Source organism: Gopherus evgoodei, chromosome 7 (genome assembly GCF_007399415.2).
Source record: "Gopherus evgoodei ecotype Sinaloan lineage chromosome 7, rGopEvg1_v1.p, whole genome shotgun sequence".
Lineage (NCBI taxonomy): Eukaryota > Metazoa > Chordata > Testudines > Testudinidae > Gopherus > Gopherus evgoodei.
Window position 1 is genome coordinate 120,977,266 of NC_044328.1, and position 27,529 is coordinate 121,004,794.

The 27,529-nt window shown below is 41.7% G+C and overlaps 1 protein-coding gene across 16 annotated transcripts in view; it reads left to right on the plus strand.

The window, feature by feature from the left end:
* The window catches only part of FOXP1 (forkhead box P1), a 507,886-nt gene that overhangs the window by 241,641 nt on the left and 238,716 nt on the right, over nucleotides 1–27,529 (plus strand). Inside the window, exon 1 of one of the 16 annotated variants that reach the window (XM_030568525.1) lies at nucleotides 15,147–15,349. The exons of the other annotated variants lie outside the window; for them this stretch is intronic. The gene's annotated coding sequence lies outside the window, so the exon portion shown is untranslated. Of the gene's footprint in view, nucleotides 1–15,146; nucleotides 15,350–27,529 lie in introns of those variants that run through there. 16 annotated transcript variants of the gene reach the window in all.

A 27,529-nucleotide genomic window follows, 5' to 3' on the forward strand; every position in this document is an offset into this window, starting at 1 on the left:
TCCTACAGGTTTTTGTATATTGCCATTCCTAATGTCTGATTTGTGTCCATTTATCCTTTTCCATAGAGACTGTCCAGTTTGGCCGATGTACATAGCAGAGGGGCATTGCTGGCATATGATGGCGTATATTACATTGGTGGATGTGCAGGTGAATGAACCAGTGATGGTGTGGCTGATCTGGTTAGGTCCTGTGATGGTGTCGCTGGTGTAGATATGTGGGCAGAGTTGGCATCGAGGTTTGTTGCATGGATTGGTTCCTGAGCTAGAGTTATTATGGTGCGGTGTGCAGTTACTGGTGAGAATATGTTTCAGGTTGGCAGGTTGTCTGTGGGCAAGGACTGGCCTGCCACCCAAGGCCTGTGAAAGTGTGGGATCATTGTCCAGGATGGGTTGTAGATCCTTGATGATGCATTGGAGGGGTTTTAGCTGGGGGCTGTATGTGATGGCCAGTGGAATCCTGTTGGTTTCTTTCTTGGGTTTGTCTTGCAGTAGGAGGCTTCTGGGTACACGTCTGGCTCTGTTGATCTGTTTCCTTATTTCCTCATGCGGGTATTGTAGTTTTGAGAATGCTTGGTGGAGATTTTGTAGGTGTTGGTTTCTGTCTGAGGGATTAGAGCAGATGCGGTTGTACCTCAGTGCTTGCTGTAGACAATGGATCGTGTGATGTGTCCGGGATGGAAGCTGGAGGCATGAAGGTAGGCATAGCGGTCGGTAGGTTTTCGATATAGGGTGGTGGTAATGTGACCATCACTTATTTGCACCGTGGTGTCAAGAAAGTGGACCTCCCGTGTAGATTGGTCCAGGCTGAGGTTGATGGTGGGGTGGAAGCTGTGGAAATCATGGTGGAATTTTTCCAGAGTCTCCTTCCCATGGGTCCAGATGATGAAGATGTCATCAATGTAGCGTAGGTAGAGAAGGGGCGTGAGTGGATGAGAGCTGAGGAAGCATTGTTCCAGGTCGGCCATAAAGATATTGGCATATTGTGGGGCCATGCGGGTGCCCATAGTAGTGCCACTCATCTGGAGATATATATTGTCATCAAATTTGAAATAGTTGTGTGTAAGTATAAAGGCACAGAGCTCAGCAGCCAGTTGTGCTGTGGCATCATCAGGGATAGTGTTCCTGACAGCTTGTATTCCATCTATGAGTGGGATGTTTGTGTAGAGAGCCTCTACATCCATGGTGGCTAGGATGGTGTTTCTGGGAGGTGACCAATGCATTGTAGTTTCCTCAGGAAATCAGTGGTGTCACGGAGATAGCTGGGAGTGCTGGTGGCATAGGGTCTGAGTAGAGAGTCCATATATCCAGACAGTACTTCAGTGAGAGTGCCAATGCCCGAGATGATGGGGCGTCCAGGATTTCCGGGTTTGTGGATCTTGGGTAGTAGATAGAATAACCCTGGTCGGGGCTCTAGGGGTATGTTGATTTCTTCTGGTGTTAGTGTAGGGAGTGTCCTGAGTAGATGCTGTAGTTTCTTAGTGTATTCCTCAGTGGGATCTGAGGGAAGTGGCCTGTAGAATTTGGTATTGGAGAGTTGTCTGGCGGCCTCCTTTTGGTAGTCAGACCTGTTCATGACGACAACGGCACCTCCTTTATCAGCCTCTTTGATGATAATGTCATGGTGGTTTCTGAGGCTGTGGATGGCATTGCGTTCTGCACGACTTAGGTTGTGAGGCAAGCGATGTTGTTGTTCCACGATTTCTGCCTGTGCACGCCGGCGGAAGCATTCAATGTATAGGTCCAGACTGTCATTTCGACCCTCAGGAGGAGTCCATGTGGAGTTCTTCTTCTTGTGCTGTTGGTGGGAGGGCACCTGTGTATCAGTGCACTGTTCAGTGTTGTCCTGGAAGTATTCTTTGAGTCGGAGACGGCGAAAGTAGGCTTCCGGATCGCCACAGAACTGTATCATGTTGGTGGGGGTGGCAGGGCAGAAAGAGAGTCCCCGAGATAGGACAGACTTTTCTTCTGGGCTGAGTGTGCAGTTGGATAGATTGACGATATTGCTGGGTGGGTTAGGGGTACCACGGTTGTGGCCCCATGTGGCAGGTAGGAGTTTAGACAGCTTACAGTCCTTTTTCCTTTGTAGAGAGGTGAAGTGAGTAATGTAGATCTCCTGTCTTATTCTAGTGAAGTCCGTTTGTATAGAAGTTCACCTCCAGTCTGACAGTCTGTGATGCTGAGGAGGGTGAAAGTCTGAGGGAAGGAGATTATCAAACTGGAATGAAGCGTAACAATCCCACGGATGGAGCCCTCCTTCCAGATGATGTCATGGTATCCTTCTCCACTGAGGGAGGGAACTCCAGTGATTAGGAAGAGGCAAGTAATAGTAATGGGAAATTTGAGTATTAGAAATACAGATAGTTGGGTTTGTGATGACCAGGAGAACCACATGGTGAATTACCTGCCAGGCGTGAAGCTTGCAGACCTCACGAGACAGCTCTACAGACTTGTGTGCAGTGCTGGAGAGGAGCCAGTGATCATGGTACAGAGGGACCAGTGATATATGGAAAGGTAGGAGAGAGGGTCCTGGTAGCTAAATTTAGGCTGCTATGTAAGAGGTTAAAGGGCAGACCTTCCCAGACCTGTGGCAGCTGGGGTGGACCTGGCTGGGGCGGACCAGCCCAGCCCTGTGGCGGCTGGGGCGGACCTGGGCGGGGCGGATCAGCCCGGACCTGACCTGTGACGGCTGGAACACCTGTCCTCAAACCTGGGCAGGGCATACCGGACCTGTGGGAACTGCGGGAGGGGTACCTATCCTGTGGCCCCAGCCCTGAAGCTGCTGCGGCGAGAGGTGCCAGAGGTGCTGCTGTGTGGGGAGAGAGCTGAGGGAGAGCTCTCTCCCTGCCATAGCCCCAGAGTACCCTCCTGCACCCCCAGCTCCTCGATATAGTGGTAAGAATATACTACCAATCACCTGACCAGGGTAGTGACAGTAATTGTGAACTGCTCAGGTTGAACAGAAAACCCAATAGGTGAATATAGCTGAACTGCTTGGTAATATTGACCATGATGTAATTAAATGTAACATCCTTGTAGGGGTGAAAACACTAAGGAAACCATCCGCAGTAGCATTTAACTTCGGAAAGAGGAGCTATACAAAAGTGACGATGCTGGTTAAATTGAAATCAAAAGGAACATTCAGAAGAGTGAAATGCCTGCAAGCTGCATGGAAACGTTTTAAAGCATCACAGTAGAGACTCCAACTAAATGTATACCTCAAATGAAAAACAAAAAAAAACAAAAAAACCCCAAACCAAAATAAATAAATAAATAAACCAAGAGTACCACCAAAAAATGGCACCAGGGCTAAACAGAGTAAAAGAGGTGGTCCGAGACAAAAAGACATCCAGTTTTTAAGAGAAGTCAAATCTTACTGAGGAAAATAGAAAGAAACACAACCTCTGGCACGTCAAGCATCAGAATATAATTAGGCAGCCCAAAAAAGAATATGAGGAGCAACTAGCAAAAGATTACAAAACTAAGGAATTTTTTTTTTACATACATCAGAAGCAGGAAGCATGCCAAACAATCAGTGGGGCCACTGGATGATTGAGGTGCTAAAGGAGAACTGAAGGAAGATCAGGCTGTTGCAGAGAAGCTAAATGCATTTTTTGCATTGGTCTTCATTGCAGAGGATATGAGGGAGATTCCCACACCTGAGCCATTCGTTTTAGGTGACAAATCTGAGGAGCTGTCCCAGATTGAGGTGTCAGTAGGGGAGGTTTTGGAACCAAACAATACATAAATTATTAAGCAGAGTTCTGAAGGAACAAAAATATGAAATTGCACAACTACTAACTGTGGTATGTAACCTGTCACTTAAATCAACCTCAGTACCAGCAGACTAGAGGGTAGCTAATGTAATGCCTTTTTTTTTTTTAAAGGCTCCAGAGGCAGTCCTGGCAATTACAGGCCAGTAAGTCTAACTTCAATAACAGGCAAATTGGTTGAAACTGTAGGAAAGAACAGAATGATCAGATACATTGATGACCACAGTATGTTGGGGAGGAGTCAACACGGCTCTTGTAAAGGAAAATCATGCCTCACCAAGCTATTATAATTCTTTGAGGGAGGTCAACAACCATGTCGACAAGGGTGATCCAGTGGATATAGTGTACTTGGAGAAAGCCTTTGCAAGGTCCCTCACCAAAGGGTCTTACCCTCTGATCCCATGACTCTTATTTTGGTTAAGTCCTCTCATGGATCAATATCTGGTTAAAAGAAACAAAGGGTAGGAATAAAGGGTCAGTTTTCACAGCAGAGAGAGATAAATAGCAGAGTCCCCCAAGGGGCTGTGCTTGGACCAGTGCTGTTCAACATTATTCATAAATGATCTGGAAAAAGGAGTAAACAGTGAGGTGCCAAAGTCTACAGATGGTATTACTCAAGATAGTTAAGTCCAAAGCAGATTGCAAAGAGTGACAGAGGGATCTCATAAAACTGGGTGGCTGGTCAACAAAATGGTAGATGAAATTCAGTGCTGATAAATACAAAGTAATGCACATTGGAAAACATAATCCCAACTATACATACAAAATGTTGGGATGTAAATTAGCTGTTACCTTTCAAGAAAGGGATCTTGGAGTCAGTATGGATAGTTCTCTGAAAACATCTGCTTAATGTGCAGCAGCAGTCAAAAAGCTAACAGATTTTCAGGAACCATTAGAAAAGAGGTAGATACTAAAACAGAATATATCATGCCACTGTATAAATCCATGGTACTCCCACACCTTGAATACTGCATGCAGTTCTGGTTGCCCCAGCTCACAATAATGTATCTTAGAACTGAGAAAAGTACAGAGAAGGGCAACAAATACGATTAGGGGAATGAAACAGCTTCCATACGAGTAGAGATTTAAAAGACTGGGACCATTCTGCCTGGAAATGAGATGACTGAGGGCAGATATGATAGAGGTCTATAAAATCAAGAATGGGATGGAGAAAGTAAATAAGGAAGTATTACTTACCCCTTCACGTAACACACGAACGAGGGGTCACCTTGTGAAATGAATAGGCAGCAGGTTTAAAAGAAACACAACATACTTGTTCACACAGCGCAAAAACTGCAGAACTCATTGCCAGGAGATGTTATGAAGGCCAAAAGTAGAACTGGGTTCAAAAAAGTATTAGAGAAGTTCACGGAAGCTAAGTTGGTTGGTCAGGGGCGCAACCCCATGCGCTGTGTATCCCTAAACCAATGGTTCTCAACCTTTCCAGACTGCTGTACCCCTTTCAGGACTCTGAAGCCAAGTGCTGCGCAACTCCCCCACCCAAGAGCTGAAACATGTAATTTAGCTGCATGAGGTCCCCTGTGGGGTGAGTCCCTGGGCAGCTGCCCTGCTTTCCACCTCCTAATGCTGTCCCTACACTTGCAACCTCCCTAAATCCATCCTGCGACCGGCAGTTGAAAACTGATCTAGATGAGTTGATGTATCCCCTGGAACAGAGGTTCTCAACCTTTCTCTTTCTGAGTCTCCCTGCCCCCAACATGCTATAAAAACTCCATGGCCCACCTGTGCCACAATAACTGGTCTTCTGTATAAAAAATCCAGGGCCTGCGTTAGGGGGTATCAAGCAGGGCAATTACCTGGGGCCCTGTGCTGCAGGGGCCTCAACAAAGCTACATTGCTCAGGCTTCAGCTTCAGCCCCAGGTGTCAGGGTTCAGGGACCTGGGCTTTCTGCCCTGTGCCCCAGCGAGTCTAACACTGGCCCTGTGTGGATGCCCCCCTGAAACCTCCAGGCCCCTGGTTGAGAACTGCTGCCCTGGAGGACCTCTGCGTACTCCCCGGGGTATGCATATCCTCGTTGGGGGCCATTGCCCTAAACCGCCGACTGCCAGAAGCTGGGTCTGGATGATGGGATGGGTCACTTGCTAAATTGCCCCTGTTCCCGTCACACACTCGGAAGCATCTGTCATGGGCTACTGTTGGGAGACAGGATACTGGGCTAGATGGATCACTGGTCTGACCCAGTGTGGCCTTTCTTTTGTTCAGCATTGCTAGTCTATTCAGAAAACATTTTCTTACATAGTCATTTCTTAGCAGATTCAATTTTTTTTTTAAGGTTTGTATATGGAATTTCTTTGTCTTACAACAAAGGACCTGATCCCACTCCAGTTGAAGTCAGTGGCAAACCTCGCAGTAACTTCAAGAAAATGTAGGATCTATCCGATAATTATTTGTTAAGTTTCTTTTGCTCTAAGAGAGCACATATCCTCTGCCTATAAATGATTTAAATGCCAATTGCCCTATGGCACATAATCATTTAGTTTAGGCTGAAACCTCGCTTTTTCAGAATATGGTTTGGTGCCACCTCCCCAGGTTGGCTAAAACATATTTAAAAACCTTATTGGCTGGAACCATGTGCAGACTGAGTTGAAATACGGTTTCTAATCTTTGTTTCCAACCCAGCCCAGATGAGGCCACTGTAAACTAACACATTATAGGTCAAAACCATTCCAAATAGTTGGAGTGGGAAATAGGGAAGGTGTAGTGTTTAAAAAAAAAAAAAAAAAAAAAAAAAAAAAAAAGGGTGGGGGGGAGGCATATAAATAAAGCCAGGTAAAGGACAACTACAAGCATAGCCAGAAGACAAGGTAATGTTTGGTATCTGACTGTACTATGCATGAGTAGCTATGTCGGAATGTTCCCATATTCTGCAGCCCTTGATTATTAGTAGCACTTTTTATTTCTAGCATGGCAGCACCTAATAACCCCAAACAAAAACTGGTCCCATTGTACTAGGGACCGTAAAACAAAAACAAAAGAAACCCTCACAAATAACAAAGATAATCCCTGTTCCGGGGAGTTTTCCCCAACTAATTTCCACTCCTCAACCTTATTTCCTTATGAATTTGCAACATGGCTGGACTTTTTCCTCTTTTCCTAGACTCATGTGTCTCTAAACATCTAAAAATATCAAAATAATTGCAGTGGGGGAAGGAAGAGAGGAAGGGCAGAACATAACTGAAGTGAGCTTATGGTAACTACCTTCCATCTCAGTGCTCCAATTTTGCTGCATCTTTAAGGTGCAGTTCCTAATGGTATAGAGACTTCTTAGTAGTTCAGGGGAAATTTCAGCACTGGGCATGATTTGATATATGATGTTTTTTAATGCGGCTCCTCCGTTCCTCAGGCCATATTCTGTGTGTGTGTGTGTGTGTGTGTGTGTGCGCTCGCGCATGCACTTTCAAGGCTTTCATTGCACTTAATTAACTAGTGTTTGAAAGACACTGCTAGCTCTGTTTCATTTGGCAGGTGTGTCCACTTGGTGAGTCCTTCCAAGTTCATTTGGAGTTGGACTTCCTGCTTCTATTGCACTTGCAGATATTTGTAAGGTCTGAACAGTGCAGAGAGCTTACAGTATATGCAACTGTGGATTGCTATAACACAGCATTTGACATTAGTATGGTGCCTCTCCTCTCAAGGAGATTGCAAAAGAAGTTATACACTGTACAACCTCATTGATATGCACACAGCCTTTAGGATGGAGTGGGTTTCAGGTAATGGAGGTGTGTTGCACTGAAACACTGGAAGGTCACTTGTGACCAGGAATATGAGGGTAAGATCCTATTGTTACAAAAACTGCCATGGGATCTATAATCCGAAATATTTCTCTGACGTCTTTCATTCATGGATCATAGAGCTTTAAAAAGCAATAATGAATTAAACTTCAACACCCTTGTGAAATAGTATTTTCTCCCTTTAACAGATGGAGAAACTGAGGCACACAGAGGTTGACTGACTTACTCAAAATCACCCAGAAACTCTCAGGAAGAGATGGGAATAGATCCCAGGGGTGAAATACTGGCTCCACTGACATCACTGGCAAAACTCCCACTGCCTTCAATGAGGCCTGAATTTCACCCTAGATTTCTTGACTGTGTGTGTTGAAGGTTAAAGTCTTATAGTTAAGGCACAGATCCACACACAGTGGATAGGAACTTAACTTTTAAGGTGTCATATGAAAGATCATCACAAAGTAAATGGCATGAAACTTAATTTATCTCCTCATACACATGAAGAGCTAAGTCAACCCTGATGGGATCTGTGGTTTGAGGGAGACTATGTATTTAAAATATGATGCTTAGGCTACTAAACCATCCCCTGCAGCTTTCCTTGCTGCATAAGATATGAAGAAATCTCCTGTCCTACAAAACAGATATTAAATTGGATACTCTTTCACCCTTCCTTGATAAGGCCTGCTGTGGGGATATGCAGGGAAATGGAATGCTGCTTTGGAAGAAAATATATTTGAATGTAACATAAAAATTGGTGAGATAGGAGGATTTTCAGTGTTTGGTAGCAATACCCTCCTCAGTGAGTTACTGAAAATGCATCTTTCCCTGTAGTTTTTGCGCTAGATTGTGAATAAAAATGGTGGTTATTTGATGAAGCATATGGTATCTCACTGTAACTTGGTCAAGAGACCAAGAGACTTTTAAATCACCGAAATGAAATATTGTATTATCATGAACAGTACTATGTAACTGTTAAGTATGCCATCGGTTATCCTAAGAACACGCTCCTTCAGAGCTCTCTACAACCAAAAATGTTCTTTGCACATGCTGGGGCACGGAGTCTTCATGAGGCCTCGCAGCCCTGCACCCACAAATACTTCCATCTGGGAATGCCGTTATGGGTTGTTCCTCTACTCACAGGGTAGCAACAAATATCATGGAAGGGGGAGGGGATTCTGCTGAACTCAAGGGAGGCTCTTTGAAATCTTTATATCGGGTGCATTTTCAGTTGACTGATAAGCGACATAGAGGGAGGGAGTTTTGAAGAGGAAATTTGAGATTGACAGAAATTCTACATACAGTCAGATGGCCCCAGGCTGTACTGTTCTCAAGTAGATGTGTGAAGCCTATCAAAAAACTTTTTCACATGGTGGTGGGGGTGGAACAATGCATTTTCCTCCCTAACCTCATTCTGAGGAATGGCTGAACCATCTTGCCAAATTTCCCCCCAAACTATTGAGGTGCACAACTTGACATGGAAAATTTCAGCCCAAAGGGTTAAAGATGCTCAAAATTATAAGCAGCTGAAAACCGAGACTCAGCAGCTTGGGTTCAATCCCAGGCTCAGGAGGGATGTTTGCTCCAGTGAACACGGACTCTTCTGCCCATTCTACCCAGGTTTGACTCCCTTCTGCCCCATCCCCTCCAACCTGTCCCTGTCCCAGTCCTGTCTCTTCCCCATTCCTGGTTCCTTGTCCCAGTCACATTTACTTTTCTACCTCAGACTCCATTTCAAAGGTTTATAGCTCCAGTCCCTGTCTCTTTGCCCAGCCCTTCTTAGTCCCCTCCCCTGGCTCTCTGGGAGTGGGAGCGTGACTGGGACTTGGACAGTCTTCATCCCTCTCCACACCAGTTCCAAACTCCTTGATCAGCATGTACTGCTTTCGTCTCCTCATCTGGTCTGTCTCTTCTCCTCCTTCCCCAGATGCTCCTACTCCTAGTCTCCTTCCCCATCGTCCTCATCCAGTCTCAGTCTTCCAAACTATCTCCCCTCTCCTGCCTTCTTCTTCCAAGTTGTTTGCCCGGTGAGTTCCGGTTCTTCCCCCATACTCCAGCTCCTTGTCAGAACTATCTTCCCTCTCACACTGATTCCTGTTCTTACTCTCTGCAGCCAGCCAGTTCCATTCCCTTGGATCCAATCTCATTGCCCCCTTCCCACTCCCTATTTCCCTGAACAACTCCCAGTATCAGTCTTGCTCCCAGCTCTTGGAAAACTTCAGCCCAAGTGGTTAACGGTGGCAGAGTTATAAGTAAGGCTAAGATTATGTCATGGTCATGGAATCTGTGACTGCCAGAGGCCCCCTGACATTTTCTGCTTCAGCCCCTGGGTGGTGGGGCTGGAGTCTGTCAGCCAGCGGGGGCCCTGGAGCTCTAAGCTACTGTAGGCACAGGGGGCCCCCACAGCTCCCAGCTGCCAGCCCTGGAGCTCCGAGCTGTGGTGGGGTGACCCTGCAGCTCCCAGCCACGGGCCCCAGAGCTCTGACTGTGGGTGGCAGGGAATCCCCGCAACTCCAAGTTGCTGCAGGCAGCCAGAGGAACCCTAGTGCTCTCAGCTACCGTGGGTGGCGGGGGACCCTGAATCTCTGAACTGCCATGGATGCCTGGGGGACCTTGGAGCTGCAGCAGTGGTGGGTGCTGGACACTTCCCCCCCCCACACATACTTTTTGTCACAATTATTTTTAATAAAAGTCAAGGACAGGTGACAGGCCTCTGTGAATTTTTGTTTATTGCCATGACCTGTCTGTGACTTTTACTAAAACTAACCGTGACAGAAATCTTAACCTTAGTTATAAGCAAATAAAAACAGGTCTTATAATGGGAAGAATCAGATAACTTCAGTGCTACCAGCACCACCTATAATGCAAACCACACACGCAGCGAGGGAGTGTGGATATGTCTAAAGAGAGAAAGTGCACTACATACATGTGTATAATAATAAAGTAACGTTGCATTGTAATTCCATACGTAATGGAAGCCTTTCCTCTCACATCGGAGTCAGGAGGCCCCGACCCTGTCAAGGATTATCTGCTTTGATGCCACTCTGATATAAAACTGGTCTGGGGCAAGAAGAGAATGACGGGAAGGTTTTTCTTTTCCTTTTTAAATGGTGGCAAATGACATGGTACGGAATTGCAGACAGCTATACTGCTGCAGTGATCCCCCCATTCCTGAAGCTGAAATTCCTCAAATTGGTTCCACAACCCTTTCAAGGTGTGTAATAAATACCACCGTTCCATGCTGCTGTTACTACATGACCATGTCAGATGGTCGATCTTCACCAGTTTAGGGGAGAGAAATTTTGTGCAGATTGTTAAATCCAGGGTGAATTCTTGCAGTTGCGTTTGTTGTTTAACACACCTATGTATTTCCATATTAATTAATATAATTAAGTTATTACAGCTGTGCATTGGTTCTCTTGCATTCGCCCATTGTCGAGGAGCCTCCATTTGACAGCTGTAAGTATTTACAGCATTGAGCAGCGGGCCTTGCAGTCATTTCCCCACATCAATAGTAATCTTAACTCTTCTTCCTAAACTGAAACATTCATTAAACTTTTATCTCAATAGGAAAGCTTCGTGTTTTCTTGACAGAACAGATTCTGAGGCAACTAATTTATTACCGCAATTTAAGAAACAGACGTCTGTCTGACACGTGCAGTGTAGTTCAATAGGTCGCTAGTGACATCATACTTAAAAACACTATCCGCATTTTGGGTAGAAGCTTTTTATTTATAGTTGGTCAGTACAATTGAGATCAGATATTTACTTTCACATCAGATTAGGTTAAAATGTGAATCTGAAAGAGAAATTTCTGTAACCATGATACATTTTGCGAAGTGTGCTACTCATATGTGGCTGTTTCAGAAATTATGTGAAAACATGATAGGCTAAATAGTATAGTCATTTAATGTATTAGCTTTTCACTCCTAGAGCCCTGCCTTCAAAACTGGTTCCAGTTTCAAGGGGAAAAGATTTTGATTTCTTCTTGGTCCCAACTGGCATTTTATCCTCATCCTAGGACAACTATATGTTTTAACCCATTTCTGAGTCTCTGATTAGTATAGACTAGCATGGGGCTAGCTGGGATGTTTTCAAGGCAGGAATTCAGATGAATTGGCACAGTTGTGTTGAGAAGCACATACGCTGCCCAGCATCTAGCACAGTGGTGTTCTTTTCCATGAATGGGACGCCTATGTGCTATGGTAATACAATAAGTAATTAACGATAATATACTGAGTAGCTTTCACGAAAACTGAAGTTCATACAAATTCACCCTTAAATTAACAATAAAAATACGGGCAAATTTATATTGATTTTTTTCATTGTGTTTTGGATGATGGGAGCACTAGGGCTTTCAAGACATTAAGACATGCATTGCCCTTTCGTTGGACCAGATTCAGAACTGTCTTCTCTTAGAGTAAGGTGCCAGTCAGTGGGAATTAAGGCATCTGAACCTGGTCTATTGTAAACAGCATGGGAGGACCCAACTTCTGTAGAAAATGTATAGAAAGTGGAGTGTTAAGTTGCACTCTAGCATGACTTCTAAATCACATAGAATGCACTCTGTCATAAAGCACAGCAGGCATGTCTTAAAAGGGAAAACAAATGTATGCAGCAGAAACAAGAGATCTCTTTGGAGAATCTTGCATTGTGGTGGATGTCAATATGTGCGCCATAAAACATGAACAGTCTGAGCCCTTTGCTGTCCGCAGTGAGACCTACCTTCCGACAGCAGTCTCTGTGAGCTTGAAAAGTTAAAATCTCACCTGTCCAATGTAAAGCAGGGTTATTGGAGACCGTATTAACTTATATTGGGTTTTGTTTTTCTGAGGTTGGTGACAGTAGTTTGACAAGATCTAGAGTACTTGCTGATTTCCTTGTCTCCTCCCACATCCCTGCATGCCACACCCTCTTTGTGGTGTCTGTGGATTTGTTGCAAATGTTGTGCGTGCAGCGGCTGCTTCTTTGAGTATAGCGTCATGTCACATAATTCTATTGAGCCAGCACTAGGGATGTTTCAGGCACTATTAGAAGTAAATTGCAACACAGCGGCAACCTCGCCATGTCTCTGTACCATCTTAGAGAGACCAGGCGGTTGAGGTAATATCATTTATTGGACCAAGGTCTGTTGGTGAGAGAGAGAGAGAAGCTTTTCAGCTTACCAGGAGAAGTTGGTCCAATAAAAGATATCACCTCACCCCTCTAATAGCTTGGGACTGACGTGACTGCCAGAACACCTCATACATCTTTACAATCTGTTATTCTTGAGCTGCTTTTTTCATGTTCAGCATCTCACCTGCAAAACCCTTCTGTGCAGGTTCTCTCTTCCCATCCTGCTGGCATCTTCTCATCTTGCCTGTGGTGCCATGTAGACTTTCTCATAGCCACCGTTAATAGCATTCCAGGAGTCAGATGGTAAAGGTGGTGAAAGAGTATTAATACTGGAACTTTTCCCATATTCATCTTTTCTGCAAAATAGATGCATCAGGTTTCCAGCCTCAGTAGTGTGTGATTTTAAAACTGCCTTTTTGACATGGGTTTCCAGCATAGTAGTGCCAAGTGCTCCAACACCAAGTGACATAATATTCTTTTCTCTGTTTTGGGGAAGAAAAAAATACCCCACAACCATTTGCAATGGAGTTGCTGTTTAATAACTGTAATGAAAATGATTTTTGAACAAATCATATATAACAAGTTTGCTGTATTGCACAGTATTCTTTCTAAATATTAGATTTTTTTTTCTGATCTGACTGCTAAGATCACTGGCCCATTTCAATTTTTATTCAAACAAATAAACCCAATAAAAACACTTATTCTTTGAGAGCTGAAGCTCCACAATAATAATAATAATAATAATAATAATAAAACACTCTGTGTTGAATTCATTGATTTATTTATTTACTTCAACTGGAAAATTGAGTATTGTGTTAATGTATTTTATAAGAATCACACTGCTCGATGAAATGGCTAATTTATTTTAGCGTATACATAAATAGCTAGCAATTTTCAGTGAGACAGGCTAATGAAAATGATGCTATGAAATTGTCTATACGATGAGGAGTGATGGAGTCAAGTTATTATTGGTTGAGTGCTAAGACGTAGTGAACTGGCCATCATGTCTTTGAACTTTTGAACTGCTACTTGTTTGTGTGATTTATTGATTTTGATATCTCTGTTTCAACTTTTTTTCTTTGAAGAGGCAGCACAGATAAGTAACTTATGCTGTGTTATTTTATAGTTGCTTGGGTTAAAAAAATTGTTACAGAATTTTAAGGTTCCATATGTTGAGAGAAGTGTATATGTTGTTAGAAGTCAATGCTAAGTGTGATTTGGCAATAAAAGTGTGTATTGTATTTGTAAAGGAAATCTGCCTATATTCTAAATTTGTATGTATAATTTTATACCAACTTTTTCCCCTATCTACCTTTAACCTCCCCCTACACCACCAATCTATTTTTTATCATCCTGGTGCCTGGTACAGAGAGCAAATCGGTGATCTCTTTTGTCAGCTTCTTTTCAGAGGAGCACTGCATTTTTCCCATTGTTCGACAACTGATGTTGACGGGTACTGCAAAACACTTAAACAACCTCATGTTGGTTTGCTTTGCAGGACAGCCGCTCCAAAGAGCGGCCTCTTACCTAATTCATGAAGACATGGAAACTTGTTTCATATTACAGCTGTGACTCCCTGCCCAAGCTGGCTACTACTATGAGACTTAACACACATTATACATCAGTAGTTCTCTTCACATGCTAATCCTTTAGTGTGGTGAGATACTGTGCTTGCTGCTGTTGGCAATTTGTTTAGTATCTAGAATTGAGGTATGAAAGTAACATTGCTTGCTTGGTCTACATTATTTTTTTTGTAATGCAGAACTTTTCTTGTGACTGTGGCTGTTTAGGAACCTGACATGGCAAGCACTTTGAGCTCTGTTTCTGATTGAACAGAATAATTTGACACCTGCATTTTACAATTTGATTCATTTTGCATTTTGCAATTTGCATTTTCAGAGCTTTAAATCCAGCGAACTTGCAGGACTTTTCACAACTAGCCTATCCAGTTAGTGACTTTGCGAAATGTGGTTGGACTTCACTAGTCCACTTGTTTTCTGCTTTAAAATATACATTTTAAAGCATATTTTTAGCGTCCAAATATCTTCCATGATTCAGTTAGAGGTCTCAGAAGTCTAGGTGTGTGTTTTTGATGATTAAACTGGACATGTCTTCATTTAGATGTTAAATAGCTTTTTTTTCTCTATGACTACAAACATTCTCAAAAATCTCGCAGTGAGAAATTTGGAAGCTAGCAACACTTTTTTTTTTAATACTTTTTTCTTTAAAGAAGGCTTGTTTAAACTAGAAAACAAAACTAGTGGGAAGGCTAAAAACAGGACTGACACCAACACCATTAGCTGAAAAAAAAAATTTCCATTTCATTGCAACTATGTTATTGTTTACTTTACCATACACATCCTAATATGGTTACCTCCCTGTCAAAGCGGCCGAGCCAGGGGCTGAGGGGCCCCCTCAGGGAGAAGCTTCTAACTGCTTCTCAGACAATAAGAAACAAACGGCACAACTCCACAAAAGGCTTCCCGGAAAATAAGTGTCAAATAAATCCTAAAGAACTCTTCCTTCTGACACACAGCTCTGTATATGTAAACCTGCTTTATACCATGCTGCCCAAACTGAGCTGCGTTTGTTTGGAAATGTAAACCACTGTTTTTTAGCAATTCACGTGAGGGCTGTGGATTAATTCCTTGAGACATATCTTTGCCTACGCCTTTCATGAGTTATGTTTGCTGGAGCCTTTTACTAGGAACATTAAGGTAAGAATGTTGATTTAGCTTGGGACCTTTGTCACTCAAACTAATGCTCATCAGTGGTATAGACATTGTAAAGAAATGCTGCTTAGATCTCTTAGACTTTCTCCTAAACAGTGATGTGTTAGGTCTCTTAATTATCATGCCTGGATTCTAAAAATGCCATTAGATGTAGATGTTGATGGAACAGAAGTGCACTCACTCCAGTGTAAACAGTGCTGTAAATACTGGCTTGGTGCTACCCATTGTCAGCAAGAACAGTTTCTTTAGAGGCTTTTCTGTTATTTCTTTACTTGTGGTTTGTCTGAACCCTCTTGGTTGTTCCAAAATTCTCATGCTCTTGAGGCTTGCCAGTTATTATCTGCAACACCAGAACAAAGGTAGGTTGTTAAACTCTGTGCTCCGGGGGAGGGACAAGTTATTTTTGGAGGGTTGTCTTCCTAGTGCATGACTGGTTGACCTAAAAGGAGAAAAAAATCCTCCAGGAGTCTAGGAATGAGAGAGCGTACACTGTAACAGCTTTATGTAGCGTAGTTTATTTTTATGTAACTTAAAGAAGCAGCATCCTTTTTGATTTCTTTCTGTAGTATGCTCTGTTATTTCCAGAGAATCTACATTGTTAAAGTATTTTAATCTATGTATTCCATTTGATTTAGAAAATGTTCCATTGTGGCATCTATGATTTTGTAGTTCACGTTTCTTTTGGCAGTTGTGAATTTCTGTTGAAATTCTAAATAAGGTTTCAGAGGGATGACAAGAGAATGGGTATTTTTACACAAGGATTTCAGCTTTTTGGTTGGCATAATTTTAAGGTACGGTAGTCTTTTCTGTGACTGTCCAAGTGCTTTAATGCCCTGAACAGAGTTATGTTGTGTTTTTTTTAAACTGTCTGTTTGTCATTTTGGTTTTTAGTCTGTATGTTACTCAGACAAAGTGGGTGTTTTCTGTAGACTAAACTCTCTTAGCTGGCTGTGTACTTTTGTACATCTTTGGAAATTAAGAAATTATATAATAAACACCCTAACAAGGAACACTTGTACATCGTTCTATCCTGAGGAGTCTTTAAAGCCCGTTCACTTTTATTCTGGAAAATATAGAGAGCAAATTCATAACTTAGTGCAAGAGCAAATGAAGTCATGGTGTGTAGATAGTAAGTTACATAACACCTCGCATAAAATATACATTTTTTTATCTTGGGAATGGATGCTGCATTTGTAGGTACAACTATCAAACATAGATGAGTCTGTCCAGGAGCACTTTTACTTCAACTTGTTTTATGCAGCATTATTCTCTTTCATTAGTTCTCACAGGATTTAAAAGCCAACAACCTCCTCCTAAATAAAGCATCATTCTAAAATTATTTTAAATACCTGTTGTATGCTTGGTTACTTAATGGCTTTTTCTCCCTCCTCTGTTTATTATATGGTCCCTCTGGATTCTTATGGAAGTCTCGGTTCTGCAGCAAAACTGGATGACTAAGATTTAAAAATATGTATATATTATTTCTTGCACATTCCCACTGATTTCTTTCCTCTGCTTTTTATTTATTTTTCCATTGAAGTATGCAGGCTAACCTGTGCTCTTTAAAATATAAAACCAAGTCATTTAACATAAACTTTGTGCTCCAAAACTTTCTATCCTAGAATGCTGGGAATGATTATTTTTTAATTAAAACATGATAGTAAACATCAATAAGTATATTTTAAAAACCGAAGTATATTTTCGAAACACATTTATATTTTTGCTTTTTGAGCCTGGAGGGGTGGAGTGGGGGCTAGGAATTAGTAGCCTTTAATTAGATGTGAAGATATTCACATTTTACAGGGATTTATGTTAGAACATGGAATGGCGGGTGGCTTGTTTCCTCATTATGAATACTCCCTGCACATAATGAGGTTCATCATTAGTTGATGGAGTGAATTTGCCCTAGCTCTACCTTGAAAGGCACATAATTTACATACTACTTCAGAGCTTAGGCTTTAATGGATTCCTCAATGAATAAAATGAAAAGCTACTTTCTTTAAATTTTTGAACACTGTTTTGATAATACGGTTTTAATAAGACATTCAATTTGCTTGTTAAGTATATTTGAAAGTGCATTCCCAATTTTAGCACAAAATGTGCTTTTTCTGTTGTTTTTATATAACGGTGTAAATGTATGGGGGTAAGGGGACATGAAGGGTTTATTTTGTTATGTATGTGCTACATTCCTCTGGCACTGCTGCTGTGCAATAATGGCCTTGTACTGTGAAGATTATTATCAAAAACAAGTGCATGAAAGCTTACCTGTAATATTTTAATAACATGTAGTGTGCTTTCTCGTGCATTAATTCATTTTGCATGAAAATTATTTTTTACTGCATATTTACTGTGTACATTTGCAGTGACTAATCTATAGAAATGAGTTACTGACTGACAAAACCAGTAGTCCCACCTCCCTATTTATTTTAATGAGAGGAGAGCAGCAAAAAGTTCTCTAGTACAGTTCCTCATCTGAAACTGCTGTGTCGATATTATTAGATTAGAATAAATTGAATTGTAGACTGCCTAATATGCTATCATGTCATCAGTTCACTAGAGTACTGGTCTACAGTATAGAGTTAGCAGGAAATGATTTTCTTTTCTTTTTCTTCTCCTTTTTCCTATTTTGATGAGGGGGGAAAAACACAGCATAACACTCAGCAAGTTTGTAATACTGAAGTCTTTGAAACCAGCAAAGGGAATTAATGTAACAGCATGTTGCTGAACGTGTCCTTTGCTTGTGGCAGGCTGGTCACCCTTGTGTCGTTATCAACAGTTCACGCTGACACTGAAAGTGGAAAGCGTGTCTCTCTACTTTGTCAGCTGCAGCAGAGGAGTATAAATATGAGTGGAAGGCTTGTTTTGATCGAATGTTTTATTACCTGAAAACGAGGAGCATATATTAACATTAATAGTATAGTCTGAGTCATTCTTTTTTAGGTAATTTATCTCATCTGCAGACCTGTCTACTTCAAAGTCTTTCTCTGTTCTAAAACATATATTTGTTTAGGGAGTTTTCATTGAAGTGTACATGACAATTACAGCTGTTCATTAACAAAATTGGGTATTTGTTTTAAACTTTAACCAATCACTTTGATATGCTAATTATGGTGTAATTTAATTTGAGCCCTGTAGTGATGATGCCGTTATTATGGACATAAATGATGCAGTTAAGCTGAGAGTAATCTCATTTGCATACTGTACATGCCAGTAAATTAAGCCCTTTCTTCGACTGCCTCAGCTTTAATTTTCCACTTCTTTTCACACAGCGTCTTTTCAGCCACTCTCTTATAAGCCCACTTTGTAATAGTGCTGATGACTGTTTGATGTGGAGAGTTGCTGCACCACAATAATGCAAGACACAAGATGTAACATTTGAAGGATTCATTATCTTACCGAGTGTTCCTTTAAGAAGCTGATATTAACAGGGGGTGGAAGCGTCTTCTCTGTTGAACATTACAGGTTTTCTGATCAATGAAGTGGGTTTTTTGGCAAACCCCCATATAAAAAGTACCCCAACAAACCCCTATAATATTTTACAGTAACAGTCCTAAGCACTATAGTAATCTTATTGTAAAATGTAGTGTATTGGACCATTACTGTGGAATATTGTAGGGTTGTGCAGTGTTGTAGAAAAAGTCACCTAAATACAACAATGTGCAACATAATGAAGATATTAACACACTAGATAATCCCTAAAATTAAGCATATGTTGTGAAAAAGCTTCCTATATGATTTGTAGTCAGCATTAAAATCTGAGTGGTTTATCTCTGTCACCCTACTTTAATCATTACTTTTGCCTTCTGTGCATCTCATGTGGATTACATTTTATATTAGAAATTAATTAAAAAAAATTATATTAGTGACATATACACCTAATTTGCATGCCTCTTAATGTTAAAATGCTTGATTTAATTGAACAAAAGCCACTAAAACCAAACAAAAATAAAATGGCAACATTTATATGCTGATTTGAGTGGGTTTAATGCTTTCCAATTTACCATATAACTGAGCTAAAATATTCTCACAGCAATGTGTCACCCTGAGAAATAACCTGGAATGAACAGGACTTTTGATTCTTGCTCTGTTTCTAGCTATTCATTTTTGGTCAGCTGTTTTCATTGTTAAATGCCTATGGAAATAAAGTCCATCACTAGATTTTTGGAGGCAGCTGGCGAGTCTTCAAGCACCGGTGGTGTGTGGGTGACCAAAGCTAACTAAAGATCATTATTAAATCTTTGCAGTCCTTTTCTTGAACAGGGTCCCATGACCAAAAACAGTTTGTGCTGTTCGTAAACATGCAAGTTAGTCACTTCCTGGGTGAATAGTGTAAAAACTGTTGACTGCTAAGGCACACTGCTCCTTATCTCCTCCACCCTTTATGGTACACAGCAAATGAATGGGAGGTTCTGTATTTGCCAACTGTCCAGTATTTAATGAGACTTCAGTTTTTATGGTTTTCCTGCACTTCATCTCAATTCCATGTGTCTCCCATATGCTTTCCATGCCAGTTTTGTTTCCAGCACTTTTCCTATGGGAGACTACTGTTCTAGTACTCTTGACAGTCTGAATTTACTGTCAGCAGCAGCAGCAGCAGTGGATCTGTCTGTGTGTGATCTAACTGCCCCCCTGTCGGATTTGGTCCCCGCTTTGGCACGAAGCTGATAACCGTTCCCGGCCAAGTGGTTTGGCTGTTTTTGTGTATGTGTGCGCATGCGCACCTGTAGAGTCTGTGGTATGGGGTTCCCCTCTGAATCTGTAGTTGTTTTCCTATCTCGAGTTAGGTTTATTGTGTTTGATAGCTTCCTCGTTCTGCAATGTACTGTTCTTTTTCTTTTGGTTTAAGAAGTTCTCATGCAATACTGCAGTCTTCTTTGTATAGTTATTTAGGTATTTTGATTCCCTCCTCCCCATCTATTTACATTGATCTGGATCAAGGAAGAATATTTACCGGAGTGGTTTTCAAGAAAAATCATGAGATACATTGTCCCATAGAACTCTGATATGGACATTTGGTCTCCATCCACAGCAAAGGATTCAAGAGGACACCATAAAGTCAGTCCATCTCTGTGGAGAAGACTAAATTGAAACCTCTTCATGGGAGTGATCTGGCTCAACAAGGTCTGTGCTGTCTCCAGGCTACATCTGGAATAGCATACCTCCATCTCCACATCAGAAACGAAGTGTGCACATGGAAAAGGGGGAACTTCAGCTCCTGTCCAGAGCAAAGTTTCCTCCCAGGGATGTTTTTCCGAGCTCAGAGTCCTCAAAGGGTATTTCTCCTCTATCTGCACTGAGCCCTTCTTCCTCAGAGGAGGGTGAAACTTGCAATGATTCCCCTGCCCGTTGGCATCAGAGCTCCTAGGCGCTTTTTGATCCCGCAAGAGGCCTCAGTTGCTGTTAGAACCAGGCACCTGATAACTCCACCAACCTTCTCAGGACAAAGGAAAAAGGGATTTCCGTTTTCATAAAATAATCCAGACAAAGCTCACCTTGCCAACTCCAGAAGTTTGTGTATAATTCAATCGTGTTGGAAAACTCCAGATGCTAAAGTTCTACTAGCCAAATCTGTCAGTAAGATCCCTTGGGCTTCCTGTGAAGAAGAGCGCTTGGCTTCAGCTCTCAGCATCATCCTTGCGCTCTAAGGATTCTTTTCTTAATGTAGACAGCGTAGCTATTTCCCAACAGTGCCATTGGGTACTGAGGAAGAGTTATCCTCAGTCCTTGTAGGAATACCTTGCCTCTCCTAAACATCCGGGGCTACTACAGCTTCGATACTACAGCATCTGCCAAAACATGGGCAGAGGAAAGTGCATGCTGTAGTCTAAGGAGATATAAAGGAATCTTGTCTGATGCCTTCTTATATTTAACTACCAAAACAATGTGACCCTTTACTCTGTAAAATTGCAGATCTCCTGTGTGGAGGGAAAGAGACTTTCCTCCATAATGGTTTGAATGCACTGCCCTTTAAAAAACACTGCTGTAAATGCTGCCTTAAAAGAGGTTTTAGGCAGAGACCTTCCTACCGTCTGTGACCCCTCCCCTTTCTAGGAGTGTGTCATTCCACCTCTCTCTCGCTCTCTCTCAACCTGGATATACATTTTCAGTGTCTCCTTCCACTTATTTCCAAAGACTTACAAGCTTCCACCAGCTTGGGGAAATCAAATCAATACCAATTCAGACAACTTGCTCTGCAGTCCCTTGAAGGCTTCTGTAGAAATCAAGATTTCTTGAGTCACAGGAGGTTGGACTGTTGGATACTAGTGGTTTTTCCAAAAAGTTATTTTAAAGAGTTTAAGAAAACTTTCCCCATTTCCAGAACAGTTTTGCCTCCACCTCTCTCCCATGCTGGACAAAAGGCCTTCACAGCAGTACATGCTTTTGGGGGAGAACAAAGCCAGTGAACCTATCCCAAGACAGCTGTTCCAGGTTGGAGGTAATTTACTTCATACTGTACACTAAAATTATCTTGAGCATCAAGAATTGGAGGCAAGAATAGTCCCCTGTCTATCATATGATGTATCAAAATTTTTGAATGGAAACCATTCCCTTCCCGTTAGCCTCCTTTAAACCTACTAACATTAATAGAGACACAGGACACATGTCAATGTGTCTGTGTCTCCCAGTCAGTAAATCAACTTAATTTCAACTTTTGTCTTGACCCTTCTTCAACGTAGCTATTTCCCGTTCTAACATCCGTTCTGTAGATCATCAGAAATATTGGTTTAGTAGCAGCCCCTAGGCCGGATGGCCATCTCTGGCGTACGATACATAAATGGCTGGTACATGATTCTGCATGAAAACAGAACAGGTTACCATAAAGAAGCCTGTACAAGGTATGGTACCATTGGGATGCCTTATTGCCCAGGGGCTGTTACATCCAAAAAAAACCTTTAAGTATTCCAAAACTTGGGTCTGGAGAATAACAAAAGAAGAGCTTTCTCTGTCTCTCTGTGTAGGTCACCTGGGAGCCCTGACTCATACCCAAAAGAACATAGTCTTCCCATGCCTAGAAAGGATCACAAATATTTGAGATCCTATCCTGTAATAACCAAAAAAGAGAAGTTGTCTAAGCCCTGGGCCCACAGTCTTCTGATATGGTGTTCTTAATTCTGAATAAAATCCCCGCCAGTCGTCTTCACAGCAGGATGAACTCCTGCTCTCTCTCTCTCTTTAATTTGTTCATGTTTATAAAAGCATCTCTCCCAGGTGGTAGGCACTATACAGTCATAAATATGCACAAATCTCAAATCAGAAAGACCTAGAAAAGATGTCCACACCCAGCAGAACATCCTCTTCCCCTCCAGGCACCCTGCAGAATATAGAGACGCTTCTAGCTGTTCCCCAGTGGTAGACAGCCCTAAACTAATGGCTCATCAGCAAATCTACCGGAGAGAATCTACCTGGTTTCTGATGTCAGCAGCTGGGCCTAGGGAATACATGCAGCGAGTAAGATAGCACCAAACAAATAGTTTAATCAGTATTTTCAATCTGTGAGCGTTTGGGGCAGTAGGCTGTGTCCTGTTCTTGGAGAATATGATGTCCAGTGTAGCTGACTGAACCAACATGGGTGTGGTGAGACCAGGAGCAATCCCTCACAGAACAAACATCCTGCGTGTGTGACGTGTACCAGGAAAAGCAATTGGCAAGAAGGGTGAAGATAATGCAAACTCCCCCCTGCTGCCTTTTGTGCCTGCACCATCACCCGCACTCCAAGGGGCAAATTCTTTTCTGGTTTGAGAGGGGGTAGTTCCTATTTCTCTCATTTACTGCCAGTCCCCATGGAACAACAAATTGATCTAGGTGCATGCCCACTGCTTGCTAAATCACCAGCTCTACTTTGCTACTTACCCCTGTTCTAATATCAATTGCAATGCCGTTTATGTTGCCAGGAATTCAGCCCTTAGTCTCTCTGACTCCAAAATAAGAAACCCCATAGATGATCTTCTGTGAGTACAAGGACATTTTTCAAAGAACTGCAAATTCTATAGCTGTTTGGCATGCACATATAGCGTCTTGAGGGACATCCCCTCTAGGAACATATCAGAGGCCAAATTCTGCTCTCAGGTATGTTGCGGTAAATCATCATGAGTAGCTTCGCTGAGTTCAGTGGAATTACTCTGGGCTTACACCAGTATTGAAAATACCGTCAAAGAGCCCACTGGTCAGACTGCTTCTCTTCAGGCACCTGGTGTCCCGATGAGCGCCCCCTCCCCTCCCACCACGCACACCTTGAAGTTGAGCTTGGTTTGTGAGCAGGGCCTCTTGTGCAAAACAAAACTTGCCTCAACTCAGTCCTGTCCATTTCCTTCCATTCCTGTAAAATGAATAAATGAAATTAAAAATAGCAACTCTCTTGACAGTCAAAAAACCTCCCACAACTTGCCTGGGAGTATATTTTGAAGCGCTGCTGCAACTTGGGTCATACTATGAGTCCAAAACAAGAATTATTTCGCAAATTAAGAAGAAATCCAAAAGGCTTTCAAGACGAACCCTGCAGCAGTGCTGAGCATCTTGAATTGGCCATCTTGTTTCTCTCCTCCTCCTGGGAAAACTCTTACCTGAGAACATTTACCGTTACTATTGCATGTGCCAAAACAGATAGACTTCACGCACCGGTATCTGCTTTAGAAGGCAAACTTGGGTCTGTACGGATGCGCCAGCAAGGTTGAACAACAGCTGGATAAATCAGAAATGGGTGTGAAAAAATGATGAGGCCTTCCCTTTAAGTGGAAAGAGTTTATATCATTTGTAAAACATTGAGTACATAGGCTGGCAGACTGAAATAATGGATAGCTAAATGGATGAAATATATAATCTGAGTCCATGGAATTTCTATGGGAGGAGAAAACTCTGATCTTGGAGATTTCTTGGAGTCAATAGCTTCCTTCATATTAGATTTAGAAGTGCAAGATGACCATATAAATATGCTTAAATATCATAGGATTTTGATCAAAGGGTCAACTATGAGTAATAAAATAGGAAATACAATTATTGCTACTATTTCAGGTCACAGTGCCTGAGAGAATCTGAGCAGTCAGGAAAAAGAGACTTAACATTTGGAGAAGAAGAAAAAAATTCCGAGATATGAGCCTGTTGGTCCATCGAGGAGAGAACTGATTGAAGAAAGGAAATCTTTCCCAGAAGACAGCCTTGTATTCAGTGATTGTGTTGTAAAAGTAAAGCCTACTTTTGGGGACTCAACACTAGCTAATTCACCGTTAACTAAAATCAGAGGAGAAAATTAATCCGATGCATTTGCAGAAGACAAAACAAGTTTGTGTTAGAAATTGCACTTATAAAAATGATCAGCAAAGAAGCTTATGCATGCTGTTCAGTTTTGTCATGTCTGGCTAGATTTTGCTTCACTCTGCACCCCCTCCCATCCACCTAACATACTGTGGACAGACATTTTTACATAAGATGTAAATAGTACGGTAGCTTTCAGTTTGAGGGGACATATTTTAATATATGAAAGACTTATTTTGTTTAAAAAAAATGGCACCAGGTCTGGATGATATTCCTCTCTGTATACTGCAGAATTTCTATAGACAGGTCTGGACAAACTAAGAACCAGGTACCCTCAGGGGCCAAGTTTTGGCATTCAGCGCCCTTGGAGGGGGTGGGATGGTACCATTAATCCTGTAATAGCCAGATTGCTCAAGGTAGCATCTTGTATCCTCCCACAGTTTAGATCCTCACTTTTATATTAGAGCTTGAATATTCTATTCAAAAGCTATGTAAACCCTATTTCCAACCCCAGTCATCCTTCATTTACTTGTAGTTATTACCTTGGTCAGGAGATGGGTGAAATGGCTGTCCTTTCCTGTTCTCCCTCATCTCTTTTAAGTATAGTCTTTTGCCCCAGTCTGATTTCTTGAAGAACGTGATGTCTTCCTCCTGAGCCTAAGTTCCTTTCCCAGAACTGAAATAGAGAGGTCCTGGCAGGATGGTACTCAACCAAATTCTCCATCACATGATCGCACATTGCAGAAGCACGCAAAGCTGCAGTGGTAGAATGTTCAGCTGAGCTCGAAGATTATTTCTTCTGTGCCATGGAAAAGAGGGAAAACCTCACTGGAGGAACTCAGCAAACTCTGCAACCAGACCACATCATAGATATTTTTTAGCTACCAATTGCTTCCTGTGGCCTGGTTACATCAGCATAAACACCTATCTAGGGCAAGAGTAGTTGGGACAGCCCCCTGCACACTTATAAGAAATTCTTAAGACTCACCAGTTTGGGATCCTCCTGGGAATACCTAAAATATATTAGTTGTTTAGTGTCAGATATATAAATATTAAGCTGTATAAGAAGGACTCAGATCCAGGAATCTCCAAAGAGAGACACAAGTTCATCTGGTATTTAATTGCCATCCATTTCAATGACATAACAAATAAGGACTTGAATTTTCAGCTTACATTAATTAACTACAGTTGCTTGGGTTAAAAATAACGTCCTCGGCCTGATGCCCCCCCCCCCCCCGTTTTTCTTGAGGATGGCAGAATTTCTTAAGGGCACAGGGAGATGAGACCTGTGTCCTGTTGCCAGCTCCACTGCTAAGTCCTTCTGTTACCTGGGGGAGGTCACTTACAATCCAGCAGAACACTTAAGCATATGCTTAGCTTCCGTAAGGCTATGCATGTGCTTAAAGTTAAGCCTGTGCTTAATTTCTTAGCATCTGTGTCCCTGTAGCTCCACATATAAATTAGAAACAATATTCTTCTTCTACTTCAGCGTTGTGGTGGTGGTGCTTAAATAATTCATGTTTGTCAGAAGCTTTCAGTCCCTCAGATGTAAGGCATTATATAAGTACTAAGTATTATTATTTTGATGATTATTTTTAACCTGTAGGGCAATGGTTCTCCTTTCCCACTATATGCTAAAATACTAATCACGTTTCAGTGGAGCATCACACCTGAAGGCTACAGGTTTGGTTACTCACTTAAGTGAACTTGACAACACAAAGTTGTTAGAACTAAAAACAAACAAAAACCCAAGCCCTCAAAAAGGGGTGGAAACCCAACAACCTTCAGGAAGAATATTTTATTTCATTAATGTAGTTTTTTGGGTAGAAATATGCTGTAGGTTAATCCTCTTTGGAAAGAGATTAAGAAATGTTCTCTCCTCCTCCCTCCTAACGTAAGAGTAGGTAATGTTTATTCTTTCTGTATTAACTACAGACGTCAGAGAACAAGGACTGTTGCCCTTGGATTTTATTTACAAGGCAAAAGTGAAAACTTGTTTGATCATATTATGGTGTTCACCTTCCATGTAAGAGTGGATGGGAACCTGTTTCCAGACCTTATCATAACTAAATATAGTCTTGCTTATGCTTAGTTATCTCTGAATTTTAAAGGCTGCATCTTTAGCCTTCCTTGTTGGGCTGAGTGAAATTGACTTATGCTCAGCCATAGAAAATTGCCTCTGAGAACTAAGGATTTTTTGTTGCAGTCAACTCTGGAGTCATGATTTACACCAAACCTATCTGTGACTGAAAAAAAGTTGGCTTGTAAACTTGCTTTTCTTTTTTGTTAAGAAAAGAAGGGGCAGGTGGTGGACAGAATCTTGTTTGCAGTCATGTTCTTGTGGAAAAACATTTCTTTCCCACTTCCTTGCAAACCTACTATCCTGATAAAGTATAGTTTGCTGGACACAGAGGACCCAATTGTGCAAAGTTGACTCCTTTTTGGGATTGAGTGGAACTACTCAACTGAGCAAATGCTCGCCATAACTAAGGCTTGCACAATAGGGCCTGGAATGTTCACAAATTATTTATGTAAATTACTAAAAGGAAAGGCTCTAAGCTGCTACACCCTCCTTACAGTGGTACTGCTTACTATGAAAATATTAATTACTGTGATTGGGAATCAGTGTCAAAACAGCATTTTTTTTAAATGAAACAGATGAATAGTTTTCACTTTAACATCATTAGTTCTCAAGAAAGTAGAAAGTCAGTCCAGGGTTTATTGAGCAATCTTATTTACAGGGCTATTTGGCGTCACAAGATTATAGTTACTGTTTTGTAATACCAAGTTGTGACTCAATATATTTTACATTGTGAATAGGTGTATGTAGCGTGTTGAAGAGCCCATTCAAGTACTATACAACGTTGATCATTTATAGGAGAAAAAGCACATACTTCCTCCATACAGCTGGATTGG